General features: G+C 46.3%; 1 protein-coding gene across 1 annotated transcript in view; it reads right to left on the bottom strand.

Annotated features, from left to right (window-relative positions):
• Nucleotides 1–20,851, bottom strand: part of RNF25 (ring finger protein 25) — a 370,335-nt gene that overhangs the window by 29,208 nt on the left and 320,276 nt on the right. The gene's annotated exons all lie outside the window — the stretch shown is intronic.

Genomic DNA, 20,851 nt, shown 5'->3' on the forward strand with positions numbered 1-20,851 from the left:
GTGTTGTGCTTTCTGTTCTCTCTGTCAAATTCTTGGTCACTTTTGTCGGCATCATTACTGCTACCATTACTGTTACCATCACTACTGTCAGATGAGTGCCTCCGATTCCGTGGCTCCCCCTCAGCGTAACATGGTTCAAAACTGTATGGCACAATTACAGAGGGACGTGGAAATAGGAACCCATCATCTGATGAGTCATCCTCTGACCAGATGGATTCCTCGTCTGATTCATATATTCTTGCATTCATTACCTGCATTTTGAAAAGACAAGTTACTGCAATACCGTCATGCCAAACTCTCAATTATTTGGAAAGTAACACTCCTCAAAGGATCTGTAAGTACATAAAAATAACGAACGAGTATGTAATCAGTACTGACCTACATGAAGTGTGCTTCACAACCTTTTGTTAGAGTAAATGAGCTGGTCCAAGGCCCTTCAGCCCCAACCAAAGCCAGAGGCTAAAACAAGTGTTTTTTCATTATTAACACTCTTCACTGGAGGAAATGAAAGTAAAAACTTATTTAAACAAGCTTATGTTCACTAACGCTGTGTCACAATAAGGGTAAAGAGAAAAAACAGAATACACAAAGCTATTTTATGTCAAGGTTCACACTCATGCAACAAGCAGTGGGCACTGTACAGCAAACTAAGAAGATTATTACAGTAAAAAAATGTATGTACTCACCGTAGCCATGCATTTATATGTCATCTGTTTTTGTCCTTCCTCAGCTGTTGGATTTTGGATTCAACCTTTACCACTTCTCAGACTTCGGATCTGTAGATGAAGCTCCTCCCCTAACCCAAACCCCATATTACCTCAAATTGAGTTGACTCCCTTAGTCTCTAGACATAGCAAGCAAGGAAGAAAACAAACAGCGGTATGCAGAATAGACCCACAAACAGCTCCAGAGACAGGAATGAAAAGTATCTGGAGTTTAAACTCGGGCAAAAATACCAAAATGGCATATACTCCTTTTTTATACTAGGAAGCCATACATGCATCTTCCACAAATGGAAGGGGAAATGAAGGGAGGTAGACTGAGGAAGGATGAAAACAGACATCAGATACAAAAGTTATGTACTCACCATAATGCATCTGATGATGTTTTTTTCACTCATTCTTCAACCGTTGCGATAGCATCCCCAGCTCGTAAAAACCCAAGATGGTCTTCATGGAAGAATATTCCAGAATTCATTAGAGAAAATTAAGTTGCAGCTGCACAAAGTCATCTACAGAAGTTCTTGATTAAGAAAGCAGAGGAAGTGGAGACTGACTCTGTGGAAAGAGCGTGTGGTGGACTTGGTAAAAAAACATGTTTTTCATGTAAGCCTGAGAAATACAGTTACCTACAGTTACTACAGGCATAGACTGCCCCAGTGTATCCTTTCAAAAGGAAATAAACTGATCCGATTTCCTGAAAATATTTTGCTTTACAGAGACAGAATATGAGTGGTCTGTGGACATCCAACAAATGAAACAAATATTCACCTTTTAGAGAATTTTGGAAAGAAAACCAGACTATTAACTTGCCAGTTAAAAGTAAATTCTGGTGCTATCTTTGGAAAAGAATGATTGGTGCAAAGGAAAACTGCCTTTATGTATAAGGTAATATTGTTGACAAGACAGTATCTACAGTTCAGATAATTGCCCAACATAATGGCAACTAGAAAAATGATCTACGACTAATTTCAAACCCACTTTAGATGCGGGTTCAAAAGGGGTCAGAGTCGGACGTGGGACATGGGTTCAAAGGGGGACTGAGTCAAGGTTTGAATTAGTACCATCAAAACCCAAAATGGAAGAGTGGGGTCCTTGATAGTGGTGCGAGTAGAAAAGTGCCTTTAAGAAAGGCTTTGCATAAGCTGAGAGAGGCCAAAGAAGAATGGCCCTTGCTGATATGAAAATTGGAAACTGCAGCCAGTTGTACCTTGTACCTTCATCACTGAATAACTTGCCCTGCTATGGAAAATGGAAGTGAGAAAAATCTGGAATACCTGGAATGGGTGCTGAGGAAGGATCCAGGTTTCCCTCATTGGCCTAAATAGTAAACCTCTTCCATTTACTTTCAGTTCTTCCTAGGAAAACCTTTCTGGGAAGATGTAAGGATGTGCAAAACTTTTAAAAGCCTGGACTCTCTAGCCATCATTGGACAGGGAGAAACCATGTGGTTAGCCTGAGGGCGTGTATACCCAGATGAGGTAGTCCGAATGGGTGAATCAGAAGATCTGGAAAAGGATCCAGAACACAAGGAGGGTGTACCAGAAGAGGCCAAAAGAAGGGAAACTAAACTTGCTGAGGCCAGAATGGGGAAATGAGGAGTCTTTGCTCTTCCATTGACATGTTTTCTGTTGAAGCTTTGAGATGAGGGGAATAGGAGGATAAGCATAAAGGAGAGTGGGCGGGAGGTGCCAATCATGAATCAAAGTGTCCCTTGGTGACTTCCCTTCTCTGGGAGAATTAGGGCAAAATACCTACTGTATCTGAAGTTTTGAGAAGAGGTGAAGACACTGCAGCATGGCTGAACCCATTGACAAAATACCTGTTTCACCACTGAAGGACAGAGACTACTTGTGAGGCAATAGAATAGATCTTCTAAGTCTGTCCACTAGAATGTTGGACTTCCTCGGAATGTGCATTGCTAATAGAAAGAGGATGGAAAAGATCGCCCACTGCTAAACTCACTGTTTCTCGCCACAATGAATAAGAGCGGGTTCTCCTCTGTTTGTTGATGTACCAGACCACTGATGTGTGTCTGTCTGTATGTCAATCATCCCTGGAGGGAAAATGTCCTGAAAGGTCTACAATGTTAGGAGGACTGCTCTCATCACTACAATAAGGACGTGAAGATTGGCCTCCAAGTGGGACCACATGCTTTGAATTGTCTGCCCCAAGTACTGCTCTGCCACCACAGCTGGTAAGTGTCCATGCTTACAGTGGCCTAGGCAAGTGCAGGACAAAGGGATGGCCCTAAGACACGTCTCTTGTATGAATAAATCAGGTTACATGCTCCTTGCAATCTTGGTGATTCGAATGGGAAAATTCATGAGGTGTTGATTCACAGACCTTTGGGTTGCTACTGTTCACTGCAGCTCCCTCATATAAAATCGTGCCAGAGGCAGCCATCAAACTGAGAAGCTGAAGAACCAGCTTTGGTTGGTGGTGAATGAAGAGACGAGATGCATTGCCTGTTGCTGTAACTTGGCTAGTCTGGCTTGAGATAGTCTTGCAAATTAGGAATCTGTATCCTAGTGAGCACCTATGAACTCCAGGGCTTGGGTCAGGGAAAGATGAGATTTGTCGTAGTGGACTGTGATGCTTAGATTGAGACATACGTGGAGCAGGTAAGTTGCTGGCACTAAATCAGAAGATGTCTGTTGGGGGCAGTGAGGAGCTAGTCATTGAGGTAAGGACACACCTGGAATCCAAGCAATCTCAGGTGAGTTGTAACCATTACCATACACTTGATGAACACATGGGGGTGGGTGGAGCTGTGGTGAGACCAAAGGGCAGGGCTCTGAAATTAATATGGCTGGCTCCCAACCGAAAGCAAAGGCATCACCTGGACCACTTCTCTATTTTGATGCGATAGTATACATCCTGGAGCTCTGTTGAGCACATCCAGTCATCCTTCGGCAAAAGGGAGAGAATAGCCTGAACCATGAGCATTCAGAACTTCAAGCGTTTGACAAACTGTTTCAAGTGGCTGTTTCTTAGAATAAGTTCATAACCCTTGCTGGAATGGGAAAATGAAATGTAGCTAGCTGAGAGTGCAGCATTCGGGCAACTTTTTAGGACCTCTGATGCAGCTTTTCAGAAAAGGGACCTCTGAAGTCTTGGTTTTGCGAGCCTCCTCTGCCATGTGGGTGACATCTGCCATTAAAATTCCCTCCTATGCCCCAGGGAGATTTAGCTCCATATGAGTTCTGGGAAAACAATTGCGATTTCCAGAACTAAATCTTCCTACGACCCCATTTGGTTCTGCTAAAAGGACTGCTTAGGGGTAGAAAACCCATATTTCTAAGACATACATCAGAGTCTATGTGCTTCCTCTTGCACAGTCTCTTCAGAGGGACTTCTTCAGAGGGGTACTCTGGAGAAGTTTCAGAAGAGACAATGCCACCTGCAGGGGCTTCCTGAGGTTCTGGGTCTTTATGCTTGAGAGGGGCAGTGGTGATGAGATAGACACTGGCACCTGGGAGGGACGAGAAGTTGGGAGGGACGAGAAGTTGGCTCAGAGTGCGGCTGTCTGAGGAGACCGCACTCTCTCCATCAGTTCAAAAGCCCCCCTCCCACCCCACTCCAAAGAAACCCTCTGCTCTGAAGAGACAGAAGGTCAACTCAGAGGCAGAGCAGGTGGCTCTGAAACTGAGGTAGGAGCAGATCTCAACCTAGCCGAGGCACTATAGAGTCGGATCGGACTGTCTGCACAGACTCCCCTCCCCAGACCAGACTGGCGTGCGTCAGCTCAGACTCTGACATCGGAAGGAGTCAAGGACAACAGAGCCAAAGTCAGAACCGAAGATGCCAAAGGTGGTCTCAGTGCAGATAATTCCGCTACTATCCGAGCCAAGATCTCTGGCTCCGAAGACTCCAGGGTGATTGGAGGAGGAATCGATAAAGCAAGCATCGAATGGGATGGCTCCAATTCCTGTGTGTCTGGAGATGACCATTTTACCAAGGGCCAGTGCTCGAAGCAATCTCTTCACCACCTGCTCTACATCTTCATCAGATAAACTCCTGGAAGAACGGGTGAACAGGAGATCTGCTTCTTTCCAGAACAGGAGATATCAGCGGCGGAGATATCGGCTCCAATAAAGGTGACAGTCTCCTCGATACTTCAGTCAGCTCCATAGACACTCTTGGCACTGAAGAAGTTGCTCCAGGTCTATCAGAGTAGAGAGCCCTCGGTTCCAATGACACAATCGTTTTTGGTGGCTCCGAAACTGAATTAGAAGTTATGTACCTACCATAACGTTCCATATTAGTTGTCTTCTCTCGCCTTCTTTCTTGCTGGATGGGTTCGGAGCCGATCCTCGGCTCCGACTCAGCACTTGCTAAGCTCGAGAGCTAATTTTACCAGCTCGAGGCAACCCTATATCCCATGATGCAAGGCGTGACTACCCCAGATCTCGTCTGGTCGCTATGAAAAAACCCTGCCAGTAACCTTCTTCCCAGAAAGGAAGAGGAGAAACTAATTGTAGAAAGAAACAAGGCAAAAAAACCACTAGAGAGTAGTGACACTTCCTACTGGGAGCCCGTGGAAAGAATGAACCATACCCAGAGAAGAGTACAACTTCAAGGTCTGTCCAGGCTAGGGGGAAGGAGGGAGGAACGCAAGAAAGAAGGCAAGAGAAGACAACTAACATGGAACGTTATGGTAGGTACATAACTTCTAAATGTTAAGTTGTCAAACTCGCCTTCATTCTTGCTGGATGGGACCGCGTCCCTAGCACCTCTATCCTGGGTGGCTCAATGGAACAGACTCTTGAGAACTGCGGAACCAAACCTAGCCCTGTCCATGGAGGCCAAGTCCAATTTGTAATGAGAGACAAAGGTGTGAGGAGTGGCCCAAGTGGCTGCCGCACAAATGGTGTCAATAGGTAGCCTATCCTGAAATGCTGTGGAAGTGGCTAGGCACCTGGTAGAATGTGCTTTTGGTTTCGAGGGCAGTTGCTTGCCCCTAAGAAGATAAACATAAGAAATGATAGAAGACAGCCATCTGGATAAGATCACCTTGGAGACCGGAAGACCTTTCCCGTTTTCTGCATAAGAAACAGTTGATCAGATTTTCTGAATTGTTTAGTTCTGTCCAAGTAATATCTGAGTTGACGATGGACATCCAAACAATGAAGTTTTTTGTTCAGCTTTGTCAGAATAATTAGGGAAAAAAAACTGGCAAATCAATAGATTGGTTAATATTAGTCTGGGAAGCAACCTTGGGCAAAAAAGATGGATTAGTTCTTAAAGATACCCTATCTTTGTGGAAAACCAAGTATGGGGAACGGACACAGAGAGCCTGTAGTCCAGACACCCTCCTGGCTGAAGTAACAGCAACCAGAAAAATTGTCTTCCAGGAAAGAAGTTTCAATGAGCATGTAGCAGCCGGTTCAAAGGGGGGTAGAATCAAGGATGCCAGCATTAAATTCAAGTCCCATTGCTGAGGGGGATCTTTGATTGGAGGTTTCAGGAGAAAGATCCCTCTCAGAAAGGCTTTGCAAAGCTTGTGAGACATTATGTTTTGATCCGCTAAGCAAACATGAAAATTTGAGATTGCTGCCAACTGGACCTTAACTGTAGAAGAAGAACCCGATTGAAAAATCTCAGCTAGGAAGTCCAAGACTGAATGCACTGGAGCAGTAAAGGGATCTACGTCTCTAGACTTTGCCCAGAAGGAAAAACGTTGCCATTTACTAGCATAAATCCTTCTGGTAGAGGACTTTAGAGAAGCTACAATGATATCTCGCACGGGATTAGAAATCATAGGGAGCCTGGCTAAGGAAGGAAGTGGAGCAACCAAGCAGTGAGGTTGAGAGAACGAATGGCCTGGTGCAGATGACCCGAATGGTCGGTCAGAAGATCTGGAACTGGATCCAGATGCCAAGGCTGAACCAAGAGATGACGATGCAGGGACGGAAACCAAATTTGTCGAGGCCAGTAAGGGGCAATGAGAATCAACTTGGCTCTCAATACGGTAGCTTTCTGAATCACTTGAGGTATTAGCGGGAATGGAGGAAAGGCATAAAGAAGTCCCTGGGGCCAATCCTGGGTTAGAGCATCTCTCGGGGGATGGCCTGGTAGAGGAAAGAGGGTGAAGTCTGGGCATTTGCTGTTTTGGGGTGTAGCAAAAAGGTCGCAGCAAGGGACGCCCCCACTTCTGAAAAATCTCGTCCACTACAGATTGTTTGAGAGACCACTCGTGTGGCATGAGAATAGCTCTGCTCAGCCTGTCCGCTAAGAGGTTGGATTTCCCGGGGATATGCGTTGCTATCAGAAACCGATGAGAGGAGATTGCCCATTGCCACAGTCTGAGAGCTTCTCGACACAGTGGATAGGACCTGGCCCTGCCCTCTTTGTTGATATACCAGACTACGGACATGTTGTCAGTCTGAACTGCAATAGTCCCTAAAGGAAGAAAGTCGCTGAGGGCTTGCAACGTTAAAAGCACTGCTCTCATCTCTAGGACATTTATGTGCAGATGGTATTCTATGGGTTGCCAAGTCCCATGGACCATCCTGCCCTGATAATGCCCCCCCCCACCCGATCAGAGAGGCATCCAAAGTGACTGTGGCAACCGGGACTGGGGGAACAAACAGTCGGCCCTGATGGAGTTGCGGAGAAGACATCCACCATGTTAGATGACTCTTGAACGATTGCGTCACGAATATCTCGTGCCGCATGGGGAGCTGCTGGAATGACCACTGGGTGAACAACATCCACTGCAGAAGACGCATGTGGAAGCGGGCTAAAGGCAGTAGTACGATGGCCGCAGCCGTAAGACCTAGTACCTTCAGGACAAATCTGGCCCTGATCTTTTTGCCGAGTAATATGATCTGAACATACTTTTGGATGTCCAGAATTCTTTGGTTTTTGAGTCTTGCTGACATCCTGACAGTGTCTAATTCTGCGCCTATAAAGGTAATAGATTGGCAAGGCGACAGAGAAGATTTTTCGAAGTTTACAGAAATCCCCAATTGGTTGCAGGTGTGAAGAGTGTAGTCTCTGGCCTTGAGAAGTTGATGCCTGGTGGTGGCAGAGAGGAGCCAGTCGTCTAGATACGGAAACACCTGGAATCCTTGACGTCTCAGGTGAGCCGTGACCACTGCCATACATTTGGTAAACATTCTGGGGGCTGTAGTGAGGCCAAAGGGCAGGGCTCTGAATTGAAAATGACTGGTCCCCAGCCAAAAAAAGCGAAACCTTCTGGAGCGCCTGTGAATTTTTATGTGATAGTACGCATCCTGAAGGTCTATTGAGCACATCCAGTTGTCCTTGCCCAAAAAGGGTAGAATGGACTGAAGCGTGACCATCCGGAACCTTGCCTTCTTGACAAACTTGTTTAGTTTGCTGAGGTCTAAAATTGGTCTCCAATCTCCCATCTTTTTGGGGACCAAAAAGAATCTTGAATAGATCCCAGATCCTACTTGGTCTGCTGGCACTAGTTGGATGGCTCTTTTTGCTAGGAGCTTTGATACCTCCAGCTTTGCCAATTCCCTTAGACCGGGCGAAACGTCTGGAAGGGATTGATGAGGAACGGGATATCTCTCGAAAGTGATATTGTAACCCTCAGATATGATAGACTGTACCCATTTGTCTTGAGAGAGGGAACGCCAGGCTGTTGGTACAGCGACAATCTTCCCCCGACTGCCTCCAAGGGTGGACAGTCGGGCAACACCTCAGGGATGCTGAAAGGGTTTATCAGAGAGGCTTCCTGCTACCGTGATTCTGCGGACCCCCTCTGCCCCTAGGGCGGCGTCTATTGTTATTACCCCCCTCTGCCTCTGGGGGTAAACTGACCATGTGTATCCGGCGTGACTCCCTGAGATTTACGAAACCACATTCCCCCCCCCTCTGACCTTTGGGATAGGGTCTTGAAGGGGTGGAGAAATGGACTCCTACGGCAGAAAGAGTCTTGCCGTCTTGCTCACACCTGGTCAATGTGTCCTTCACCTGAGGCCCGAACAAAGCCGAACCATCGAAGGGAGTATTAGTGAAGGACGCCTTAAAGGGATCCGCGAAATTACAAAGCCGCATCCAGGACTGACGCCTAAGTGCCACTCCTGTGCCTGCGGCTCTACTCGCCCCATCAGCTGCATAAGAAATGAGCCGCATGGAGGAGTTATAGAATTTAGGATTCCTAGCTGTGAGGCAATCTTTTGAGCCCCAGCAGCTGACGGATCCTGAACTACCTCACCTAGTTCCTTGAGAATGTCTCTCTGAAGCCTGGTAAAGTGACAGAGATAGTTCAGCGAGCGCATAGCAAAGGTCGCTGAAGAGAACATCCGCTTACCATACCTATCCATGGTCCTAGAATCCTTGTTAGGAGGATGGACAGGTACAGAAGGATCAGCAAGTTCCTTCTTGGTGGCAGCCGCCACCACCATGGCATCAACAGGGACACCCTTGGTAAGAAACTGCCTGCGGGGGCAGTGATGAATTTAGAAGGCCTCCTGGGGACTGGTTCCACAGAATCCAGGGCCGCCCACGCCTTTCGAGCCACCACTTGCATGAGCGGGTCGAAAGGCGGAGACACCCAGGAGGTGGAGGGTCGAGATCCAAAAGCCTCCAGGTATACCGACTCATCCTCGGAAGGGTTAATGGAAGGCCAGTTCCCCCTCTGCTTAAGGAGTTCCAGGATGTCTGAAAAGGAGACATCCTCAGAGGGGGACCATGGGGAACCCTCCGGCTCATCTAAGTCGGTATCTGATGTCGTAGACTCGGGGGAGTCTGTGTGCTTCCTCTTGCACGTCCTCTTACATGGGGGCTCTCCGGAAGGATCGGGAGAAACCTCGGAAGAGGAAGTTCTTCCCAATGGGGAAACCTGGGGCGATGGATCTCTGGGTCCGGGAGCAAGAAAATAGCAAGAGACATCAACAGGCACCGAAGAGGGAGGAGCTAATGGAATTGACAGCTGACTCAGCTCCAGGGCTAGAACACTCCTCATCACCTCAAAGGCTCCCCCTCACAGGGAGGCCAGAAGACTCCTGCTCCGAAGAGACAGGAATCCCCGGTCCCACCGAAAGAGAAGGCTCCGAGGCCGATGTCGGTGCCGAGCTCACCAATGCCAAAGCTCCAAGAGGGAGAGCGGGGTCGGACAAAGGTCCGATGCCACTCGCCCCCTCGGAGCAGACAAGGGAGACCCGATGACCGGATCCCTCCAAGGAAGGTCTCATGGAGGAAATCTGAGTCGAAGACGACTGAGCCGACAGGGGAAGTATCGGCTCCGGTGCACCCACGGTCAATGTTCCGAGAAGGAGGAGGAATTTCAGGGGGATGAGGAACAGCGGTCGTCTGCTGAGACGGGCTATGGAGCATTTGGGCCAGTGCCTGTGACTTCAACAGTCTACTTACCACCCTCTCCAAATCATGGTCTGACAGCCTGGAAGACATTGAAGATCGGCTCCGATGGCTCCGCTCCGAAAGTAGAGGAGATCCCGGAGCCGAACGAATCGGCTCCAGGCAAGGGGACCGAGATCTCTTCTTGGAAAGAGCCATTGGAGCCGAAGACCATTCAGTTCCAGATGGAGCAGACAGCTTATCGGCTCCAGTGCTGGTCAAGGAGACGTCGGTTCCGGCCGGAGCCGACATTTACATAGGTGCCAGTGTATCGGAGCCAGACGGCGCCGATACCACTACCTCAGAGGTAGAAAGATCGGCTCCAGCCGGAGCCGATCTCGACTCCGAAGGAGTCGGAGCCACCGCCGGAGGCTTAAGAACCACAGCCTGGGCTTTAGATGGCTTAGAGGACTTTTGCCGACCCAGTCTTGGTTGGGGAACCCTCTGGCTTCAACAAGCCACGTAGAATTAGCTTGTTTCTACGTTCCTGCAGGACTCTCTGGCTAAAGGAGTGACAAATAGCACAGGAGTCCTGCAGGTGTAAAGGCCCCAGGCAGTACACACACAAGTGTGACCGTCTGTCAGAGACATTTTCTGACAGCACGAGTCACACTTCTTGAAGCTCGAGACCTTCACTTCTTTTGACATAGTATGCCAAAAACACAACACACAGACACACCAGTCACACAGTTATCTAATAAAAAATAGGGAAAACTGAAAAACACAAACACACTTCCTGACAGAAATTTAATGGAAGGAAGGCTTAAGGCCTGAAGGGAGGAAAAACTATCCCTATATAAGGGAGAAAGGGGTATATATAGGGTAAGATATATATATATATATATATATATATATATATATATATATATATATATATATATATATATGTTAACACTAACTATTAAGAAAGGGAATCAGGAAAAAAGGGAATTTTTCTGACTGAACTTTAGTATAAATACCGAAAACTTTACCTGAGCTAGTAAAAGGAGACCTCTTCGCGAAGCGGCAAACGAGATCTGGGGTAGTCACGCCTTGCATCATGGGATATAGGGTTGCCTCGAGCTGGTAAAATTAGCTCTCGAGCTTAGCAAGTGCCGAGTCGGAGTCGAGGCTCGGCTCCGAACCCATCCAGCAAGAATGAAGGCGAGTTTGACAACTTAACATGCTGTCGTAGCCGGTCTTTTGGATGATTTAGACTGGGTTGAAGGGGAGGAAGATTTGAAGCTCTGAAACTTGTCTAAAGCTTCCTGAAAAAAAAAACTTTTAATAAACCCCTTGGCATCAGTTTATTTTTAAGCTCATGGAGCACCCTGCTACTGAACTCATGACATATGGTGCAGGGGTCCTGTAAATGGATGGCACAGAGACAATAGACGCAACTTGTGTGCCCATCAGTAAGAGACATCTTTTGTGTGCATTTATCACACTTTGTGAACCCTGGTTGCCTATGCTTCCTTTTCTCTGTCCTTGTCTTTGGACATTATGCAACTCTGAGAAAAAAAGCCTGTATAGATAACTATACAAAGACAGCTAAAAGTACAGTTTTATACCTACCATAAATGTAGATGTCAGATAGATATGCAACTGCAGTCATAACATATGGGTTGTCCTGCCTCAGGCAGCCCTTGGTCGGCCGAATTCCAAAGTCTGGGTCCGGCGTCGGCTGGTGTCGCCTCCTCTCCGACGTCACAACGGCTGGAGTATAAAGGCATCGGCCGACGCCATCTTCTTCAGTGTTTCTTGCCCCAGATGCCAGGTGCCCTCTTAGGAAGGCTAAATTTGGTAAATGGATAAAAATAATACCAAACATGCACAACAGTAATAAACAGATACACCATAGGAGATATCCCCAGCTGAAGGGAAAAGGGGTAGGGACCCAAAAAGAAGGATACAGAGGGGTAGGAGGGTGGGAAACTCCGACTGCAGTTGCATATCTATCGGACATCTACATTTATGGTAGGTACAAAACTGTACTATGTCCTTCAAGAATGCAACTGCAGTCATAACATATGGGTTGAATACCATAGCCAAGCTGGGGGTGGATGGAACTATGATAAGGATGGTGTAGTTAAAATCCCCTGCAGGACTGCCGAAGCAAAGCCTGCTCGGGATCTGGAGTATAAGGGCAGGTGGTAGTGCTTGGTAAATGTATGCACGGAGCTCCATGTAGCAGCCTCTAAAATGTCCTTTGTTGCCACTCCTCTTAGGAAAGCTGTGGAAGTGGCTATAGCTCTGGTGGAATGTGGCCTAATATTGGCTGGCACACCTTTTCCATGAAAAGAATAGCAAAATCTGATGCAATGTCCAATCCATTTTGAAATAGTTTGTTTGGAGATTGCTTTTCCATGTACTCCAGCAGCATAGGCTACAAACAGCTGGTCAGACTTTCTGGTGGCCTTAGTTCTGTCCAAGTAGTAGCGTAGTTGTCTGTGTATGTCCAGAGTATGCAGTAGTCTTTCCCCCTTATTTTGAGGATTGGGGAAGAATGTAGGTAGATGAATAGCTTGTTTTAGAGACACCCTGGAAATAACTTTTGGCATGAATGTAGGATTGGTTCTTAGACTCTGTCCTGATGAAAAATGAGGAAGGGGGGCACTGCCATGAGTGCCTGTATCTCCGAAACTCTTCTTGCATAGGTGACTGCCAATAAGAAGGCAGTCTTCCATGAAAGAAATTGCATTTCTGAGGTTGCTGCTGGCTCAAATGGAGGAAGAGTTAGTTTTTTCAACACGTAGTTGAGGTCCCATGCAGGTACTGGCTGTTTTCTGGGAGGTTTGATATTCTTTATCCCTCTTAGAAACTGTCTTAGCAGAGGATGTGAAAACATTGGAGGGTCACAGTTGAATTTTGCTGAGATTGCTGAGGCATGAATCTTTGAGGAGTATGAGAGTCCAGTATGAAATAGTTCTGCCAAGTATTCTAATATCTGAGGTATACTCAGTAATGCTGCATCCTGACCCCTTTTGGCATTCCAGATGCCGAATCTCTTCCACTTGGCTGAATAGGTTTTTCTGGTGGAAGGACTGCTTGCTTCCAGCAAGATTTCTTGAACAGATTTGGAAAGAGAGTTAGGTGTTGAAGTCATTGTAGCCTCCAGGCTGTCAGATGCAATGTTTTCAGGTCTTGATGTACAGTCCTGTAATTGTGTTGCGTTAGGAGCAGGGGCCATAGGGTCAGAGGCCATGGTTTGGTCCGAGTTATGGTCAAAAGCAATGGGTACCAGTGTTGCCTTGGAAAAGTCTGGAGCTATCAAGATGCCTGTTGGTTGTTCTGCTTTGATCTTCAGTATCACCTTGGTCAGCAGAGGCAGGGGAGGAAATGCATAAATTTTTAGAGAATTCCAGCTGAAGGAGAGAGCATCCGTTTTCCAAGCTAGAGGGTGGTGAGTCCTTGTGCGGAACTTTTCCAGGTGATGATTTAAGTGGGAAACAAAAAGATCTATGTCCGGTCTTCCCCATGTCCTAGTCAGTTGAGAGAAAATGCGAGGGTGCAGCATCCATTCGTGTGGATCCATGAAATTTCTGCTCAGATTGTCCGCCAGTACATTGTCCTTGCCTGGTACAAACTGGGATTGTAAATGTATCTTCAGGCTCAGGGATGTTTCCCACAGAAGCATTGTTAGTCTGCAGAGGGGATAAGAATGAGTGCCTCCCTGCTTGTTTATGTACCACATGACAGTGGTGTTGTCTGTCCTTATTAGCAAATGTCCTTGTTGTAGTGATTTTTCGAAAGCCTCTATGGCATGCATCACTGCCAACATCTCCTTTTGGTTTATGTGCAGATGTCTTTCCTTTGGCGTCCAAAGACCTTGAATGCATCTGCCCTCCATGTGCGCCCCCCATCCATGGTCTGAGGCGTCTGTTGTAATCATTTGGCCTGCTTGAGGTCTGTTGAAAGCCATGCCTTTGTTTAGTTGACTGGCTTGAGTCCACCATAGAAATTCCTTCTGCAGACATGGAATTAGTAGGATTATGTCCTCTAAGCTGTTGTGTTGAGACCATATGTTTTTTAAATACCATTGCAGCTTTCTCATATGAAGTCTTGCCAAAGGTATCAGAAGGATGCAAGATGCCATGAAACCCAGGGCCTGCAGGATTTTCCTTGCAGTCAGCTGGGAAAGCTTTGCTAGGCCTTTGAAGTACTCGTAAATGCTGCTGTTTTTCCTCTGTGAGGTAGGCCATTTGGGTTTCCGTGTCCAGTTTGGCTCCTAGGAATATAATCTGTTGGGATGGCAGTAATTTTGACTTCTGAATATTGACTGTGTATCCCAAGACCTGCAGTAGATGCATGACATAGTCCAAATTCCATTTTAAGGTTTGTTTGTTGTCTGCTTGTATGAGGCAGTCATCCAAGTAGGGGTATACTTGAATCCCCTGCAGCCTGCAGTGTGCCACTACTGATGCCAGGCATTTCGTGAACACTCTGGGCACAGTAGATAAGCCAAACGGCAATGGTGAGAATTGATAATGCTCTGTCCCTGCAAGAAATCTGAGGTATCTTCTGCAGCTTTGTCTGATTGGGACATGCAGGTATGCCTCCTTGAGGTCCAGAGTGACCAGCCAAGACCCCTTGCCCAACATGGGAAGAAGTTGCTGCAATGTCAGCATTTTGAACTTTGGCACAATTAGGAAAGTGTTTAGAGTTGACAAGTCCAGTATGGGTCTCCATTTTTCTTTTCTTGGAACAAGGAACAGTGTTGAATAAAATCCCTGGCCTTGCTCCTAAGGAGGAACCCTTTCTATTGCATTTATACTTAATAGCTTGGAAACTTGAGTGAGTGCCTCTGCCCTTTGATGATGTGGCAGGTTTGGCATGCCTTGTCTTATTGGTAATGTGTGGAAGTGGAATCTGTAACCTTTGTCTATCAAATCCAGAATCCAATTGTCTTTGGTTAAGATATGCCAGTTTTGTGAGAATAAGGCTAATTTTCCGCCCAAAGGTGCTTCTCTTTGAACCTTTGTAGGCGGTACAAAAGTCAAGTCATTGTGATTGTCCTTGTGGTGCAGCTGAACTGTCTGCGCCACTTCTTTGATTTGGAGGTTGCCATTGGCGGCCCCTGTGAGATCCTCGGTATTGCCCTCTACCTCTGGCACGTCTGCTCTTTCCCCTTTGAAACTTGTCAGAGCCGGGGAAGGACCAATTCTTTGAGGGCCAGTTTCTGCTGAATCTGGGTGGCTGAACCTGAAGGAAATCCTTGACTGTCTGTACTGACTTTGCTTTTTCCTCTATGGATTTGAATACATCTTGTGCAGTAGCACCAAAAAGCTTTTGTTTTTCCAAAGGTGCATCCAGTAACTTTACTTTAACATGGTCAGGCAAAGACTGATCCTTCAACCAAGCATGTCTACGTATCACAGCCCCAGTCATAGCTGCCCTACATGAAGCTTCCAGTGCATCATAACCACACTGCAGAAAATGGTTATTAACCTGCTGAGTGTTATGTATATGATCCTGCAGTGCCTTTTTATCAATAGGCTCAGGAGAGGCTAACTTTTTCTGTAAATCATCCAGGAGAAAATCTTGGTACTGAAACATGTGAAAAAGGCAGTTAAGAGATCTCATGGCTAGGGTAGTAGAGGTATATACTTCTTTACCCCATCTCTCCAGGGACCTTGCTTCTCTGTCAGCTGGCAGTGGGGTTTTTGGCAGAGGAGGAAGCCACTCCCTTGGGGTCCTGTGAAATAGTCTCTAGATCCACAGAGTGGGCCTTAAAAAGATGCTTGTGAGTGTCAGGGACCCTATAATATCTGTCCGGCTTGACAGGAGCAGGAGGAAGGGAATCAGGGTTGGCACTGGAGTCAGAGAAAACATCATCCAAAACATCCATAACTGGAGGGATAGCCAAAGGTCTGTGCTGGGGAAGCTTGAGGAAAGTACGAAGCCTTTTCCTGGAGTCAGAGAATTCCTGACCCTGCCATTGAAAATGTTCCCTCATGGAGTGCAGGACTTCACCAAATGAAAAATCCTCTGGAGGGGAGGCAGAGGGAATTGATTCCTCAGCATAAGAGTCCTCGTAGGCCTGGAAGGGTTCTTCTTGGGTATCAGAATGCTCAGAATCCCCAGAGGCTTCATCCGAGGAGAGGTCGTCCGCCTGCTCAGTTCTAGGCCTTTTCTCTGCAGGTGGCTGAGAACCCCTGTCCAGATGAGGCTGAGACCCCCTGATAAGGGAAATAAGATCTGCAGCCAGAGACATTATCTATTTATCAGATGAAGGGGCCTGTGCAGGTTTAGGATGGGCCTTGACCTGACTGGCGGCCTTAGCACGTGCAAAGACCTTGATGGACATGGATACAGGATGCCTAGCAGCCCTACGTGCAGGCGTTACCTTGTCCACAGGAATGGTGTCGGGTAGTTCCAGAACTTCGGTTTCCGGAGGAAAATCAACAACCGGCACCGGAGAGATCTCAGAGACCGAAGGTAGTGTTAATGCTGTGTCGTCGGCCTAGAGTGGTAGATTTACCACTTCCGAAGGGACTGGAGCGCTAGCAGAGGGTTTAGAAGTAACATCGGTAGTGGACGCGGGCCGAGGATGTCGGTCCTGGTCCTTGCAGTTTTTAGCAGATTGGGTTGTCGGTTGATCCGAAGGCATGATATACGCAAAAGATTCACCGAAAAAATCCTTGGCGAATTCTGCCCGGCGCCTGAGTGCGCGCTTATTAAAGCAAGCACAGGCAGCGCAGGCCGAGACGTCGTGGTCTGGGCCCAGGCAAGGAAGGCAGAGAGAATGGAAGTCCTTATGAGGTATTTGTTTACCACAAAACAAACAATTAACTTTCTCAATTTGTTCTGACATCGGCTGAGGCAAGAATAAATGTTCCCCAATGGGGTACTTAGTTTTTAGATGACTTCGGTACTGAAAACACAGGAGCTGACCGACCGGCACTTGCGAACTGCTTCTGCTTCGGGCACCGCGTGGCAAGAAAGACTGAAGATGGCATCGGCTGATGCCTTTATACTCCAGCCGTTGTGACGGAGAGGAGGCGACACCAGCCGACGCCGGACCCAGACTTTGGAATTCGGCCGACCGAGGGCTGCCTGAGGCAGGACAACCCATATGTTATGACTGCAGTTGCATTCTTGAAGGACATCCAACTAGATTAACAGCAAACTATAAAGGGGGAAACTATCTTTTTTTGTTAATATAAAAATCAATAACAAGCAGTAAAGAAGAAAGAAGAATTCTGCAACTTAAACGGATTCTAACTTCTACACAGACAAGACAAGGAAAACATGGGAGAAGCATCCCTCTAACAAACTGGCTGTCAGAGCCTTCTACATTAAATGGAAACTCTCACCAGGTTGAGAAGGGGATTTTTAACTAAATATGGTGACCTAATGCAGACAACACGAAAACGAACACTCTAGAAAGATAAAGGGGGCTTAAAGAGAAAATAGACTGAAAAAAAACTATACTTGGCCAACGAGCCAGCAGGAACACTTCTCGATCGCTTGAGCGGCAAACGAGATCTGGGGATGTGGCCCAGACATCATGGGATAGGAGTAGTTAGCCTCGGAGCCAGTGGAAGTTCTCTAGCTTTAGTATTTGGCAGAGTCGGAGCTCCAAACCCAACCAGCAAGAATTACGGCGAGATAGAAATATGGGATGTTATGTTGTCTAAGACGGACATTTTCCCATCCGGTTCACTCATGGAGAGAGTGTCATTAAACTTGGGGGCTAAAGTACGGTCATCAAAGGGTGCACTGATGAAGGAAATACTGCATGGCTCCAAAAAGGTACATCTAGCCATGCATCCTTATGGTTATGCCTGAACCCACTGCTCTGAAAATACTCTCCCGTGTTATGGGAGATTAGCCACATGGAGGCATTTGATAGAAACTGGAGGGTGGCCAGCTGTGAAGAAAGTCCATCTTCTGCAGGTATGGACCCCAAGAGACTCTGAAAGCTCCTTAGTCAAATCCCTCTGGAAACATGTGCCAAGTCATTCGGCAACCAAAGGGGAAAAGTTGAATAAATTTGCTACCCGACTCTGCCCCAAATCCCAGAACCCTTGTTAGTAAAAAGGACAGAAGGACTTTCCTCTAAGTTTCTTTTTAGTGGCTGCTGCTACCACCATAGCATCAACTGGGGCCTCCTGCTTCACTGGGCATGGTCCTTGGATGCAACAAGGCATTTGTCCGGCTTCCTAGGGATGGTTTCGGTCACATCCAGATCCTTCCATGCCTAATGAGAAATGAAGTCTACTATTTCATCCTACCCAGGATGTCAGTGAGCCAATTCTGAAAGCCTCAAGAAACATTTACTGGGAAGGAGCTTCTGAAGACCAACCACTTCTCTGCCTCAAGAGGTAGAGAATACCTCCAAATAAGACATCCTCAAGGGGCGCATCCTCAAGGGGCGATCTGCAGGACCCCTCCCTTTCATCAAAGTCAGCATCTTCTGTTAAGGACTCCTGTGGGGAATTGATGTACACTGATGCTTCAGGGAGCTTCACAGGTGGAATGCTCTGGGGAAGATTCAGAAGTCCTGCCCTGAAGCAGACGCTGGGGCCAAGCTATCTAACGCCAAAGTCCAGAGGAGAATGGATAGCTCCAAAAGCCTTAGAGTCAATCCCCTACCCCTAGATTCAGTGCCAATGCTACAACTTCTGAGATCCCTCCAGCTCAAGAGGCCGTTGGCTCCAGTTGGATCAAAGAAGATGCTGGAGTTCATGAAGGCCAAGCCTTCAGATCAGACACTGACAAATAAGGGAATCTCTGACCCAAAACCTCCAAAGCCAAAGGGTTGAGTGAAGTAGGAGTTACCTAAAGGTGTCTGAGATGGTGCAAAGCTCACAGATCTGATGGGGGACGGAGACAGGATTACTCCCAACTAAATTTGTTTGTCCAACATGACGACCAAGGACTACAGTAAAAGCAGCAACAACAAAACAGAACTGCAAGAAAAATAGAAAAACAAGGCAATATACCAATTATGGTAACCAGAAACTAAGTTAGAGAAAAGAAATAACAATGGTAAAGGGACTACTAATTAGACAGTAAAAACAAGACATGGTGAAAAGCTACAGGAGAGGACAAGGCCACAAGGCCTAAAACTACAACACTCAAACTAGACGCTAGAGATAAAATACTTTTTTTTTTTTTTTTTTTTAAATAGGGGTGGCTGGTCAGGAAAGAGTCAAAAACCCAATAAGGAGATGAACTATAAATATGACAAAATAAGTCACTTATCTTACTACAGCCTGAGCTACATCAACTACGTCTGATAAGCGGCAAACGTACTCCAAGGTAACATGGGATTTGGAGAGGATTTTTGGCAAGGGAGCGAGCTTGAGATATGGATCCAAAGTCTGACAAGTGGCCTAAGTCGAAACCAAACAGTTGAGGAATGGATGAAAAACAGGAGATCAGTATAAATAAAGATCACATTAACCAACCTCACAACAGCATCCACACTGTGCATTTTCAGTGAAGTGACTTAAGCTATTTTTCCTGATAGGAAGTTCATGGAGGCTTCCAATTTGCAGAAAAATATTCATACTGCTAGGTAAGTTTAAGAAAAGCCTGTTCAGTACTTGGGTGGAGGAAAGAGAGACATGCCAAGAACGGGCACCTTCTTGAGAGGCATGTAAAGAATAATGAGGAAATAGTAAAGGTGTAGAGGGTTGCAGAATTTATTTACCCTTGTTAAGAGGAAGTATTCACTTAAGTTTGAGAGAAAAGTGCCAAGGTCACACAACAAAGAACAAAGACCAAATACTCAGACCACAGTAATTGCAATGCAGCCAGGCAGTAACATACACCCAAGAGCAGTGCAATGAAATATTTTGTATTGTCTGACAAAGTAACAGGCCACATGCCTAAACAAATGCACAATTACAACAGAAGTTGACAACTTAAGAGGATCAGCTTTACTACACATGTTAGACAAGGGTTACAGAGATATAACATAGCAAATTTAATGTGACCGTTTTCTTGGGAAAGCCCAAATAAGTCAGTATAACTTAACATTACAAACATTCATGTTAAAATGTCTCTACTCGTATGTTAAAGATTGAGTACCACATTATAAACATATTATGTGGATCATTCGGGATGTTTTAAGCATTAAAGACATTTGTAGAATAGCAGCACATATACAATGCAATTACCTTAGAATGTTACAACTACACAATAGAATTAGGCATTTGGTAGTACCATACTGTAGGTATTTGGTAATACTGTGTACATACTGTAGGTATTTGGTAATACTGTGTACATACTGTAGGTATTTGGTAATACTGTGTACATACTGTAGGTATTTGGTAGTACATATACTGTAGGTATTTGGTAGTACATATACTGTAGGTATTTGGTAGTACATATACTGTAGGTATTTGGTAGTACATATACTGTAGGTATTTGGTAGTGCATATACTGTAGGTATTTGGTAGTGCATACTATGTACATACTGTAGGTATTCAGTAGTACATACTATGTACATACTGTAGGTATTTGGTAGTACATAAGAATATGCCACCTATCCTGTTGTCAGCAGGACACTCATGGGTTGAGCTGCCTCATCCCATTGCCCGCTGTGCAAACTAGTGGGACTTCAAAAGTCCTGCTTTTCAATCGCACTGAATTGCCGTGGAAAAGCCGCAATTACTTCCGGCTTTTCCACGGCAGTTCAGTTATGTCACTAACCTGAACCTGCAGGCAAAGCTGCTGCCTGTTGGGTCCGGGTGCTTTAATTCATGCAGCAATTGGCTGCAATTCACGAAAGGGGTGGGGACTGGGGCAGGATGAGCCCTGCAAAGATCTCTGCTGTAGGAACGCTTTGTTCTATGCACTTCTAC

Source organism: Protopterus annectens, chromosome 10.part0, assembly GCF_019279795.1.
Source record: "Protopterus annectens isolate FY-2018-M chromosome 10.part0, PAN1.0, whole genome shotgun sequence".
Classification (NCBI taxonomy): domain Eukaryota; kingdom Metazoa; phylum Chordata; order Ceratodontiformes; family Protopteridae; genus Protopterus; species Protopterus annectens.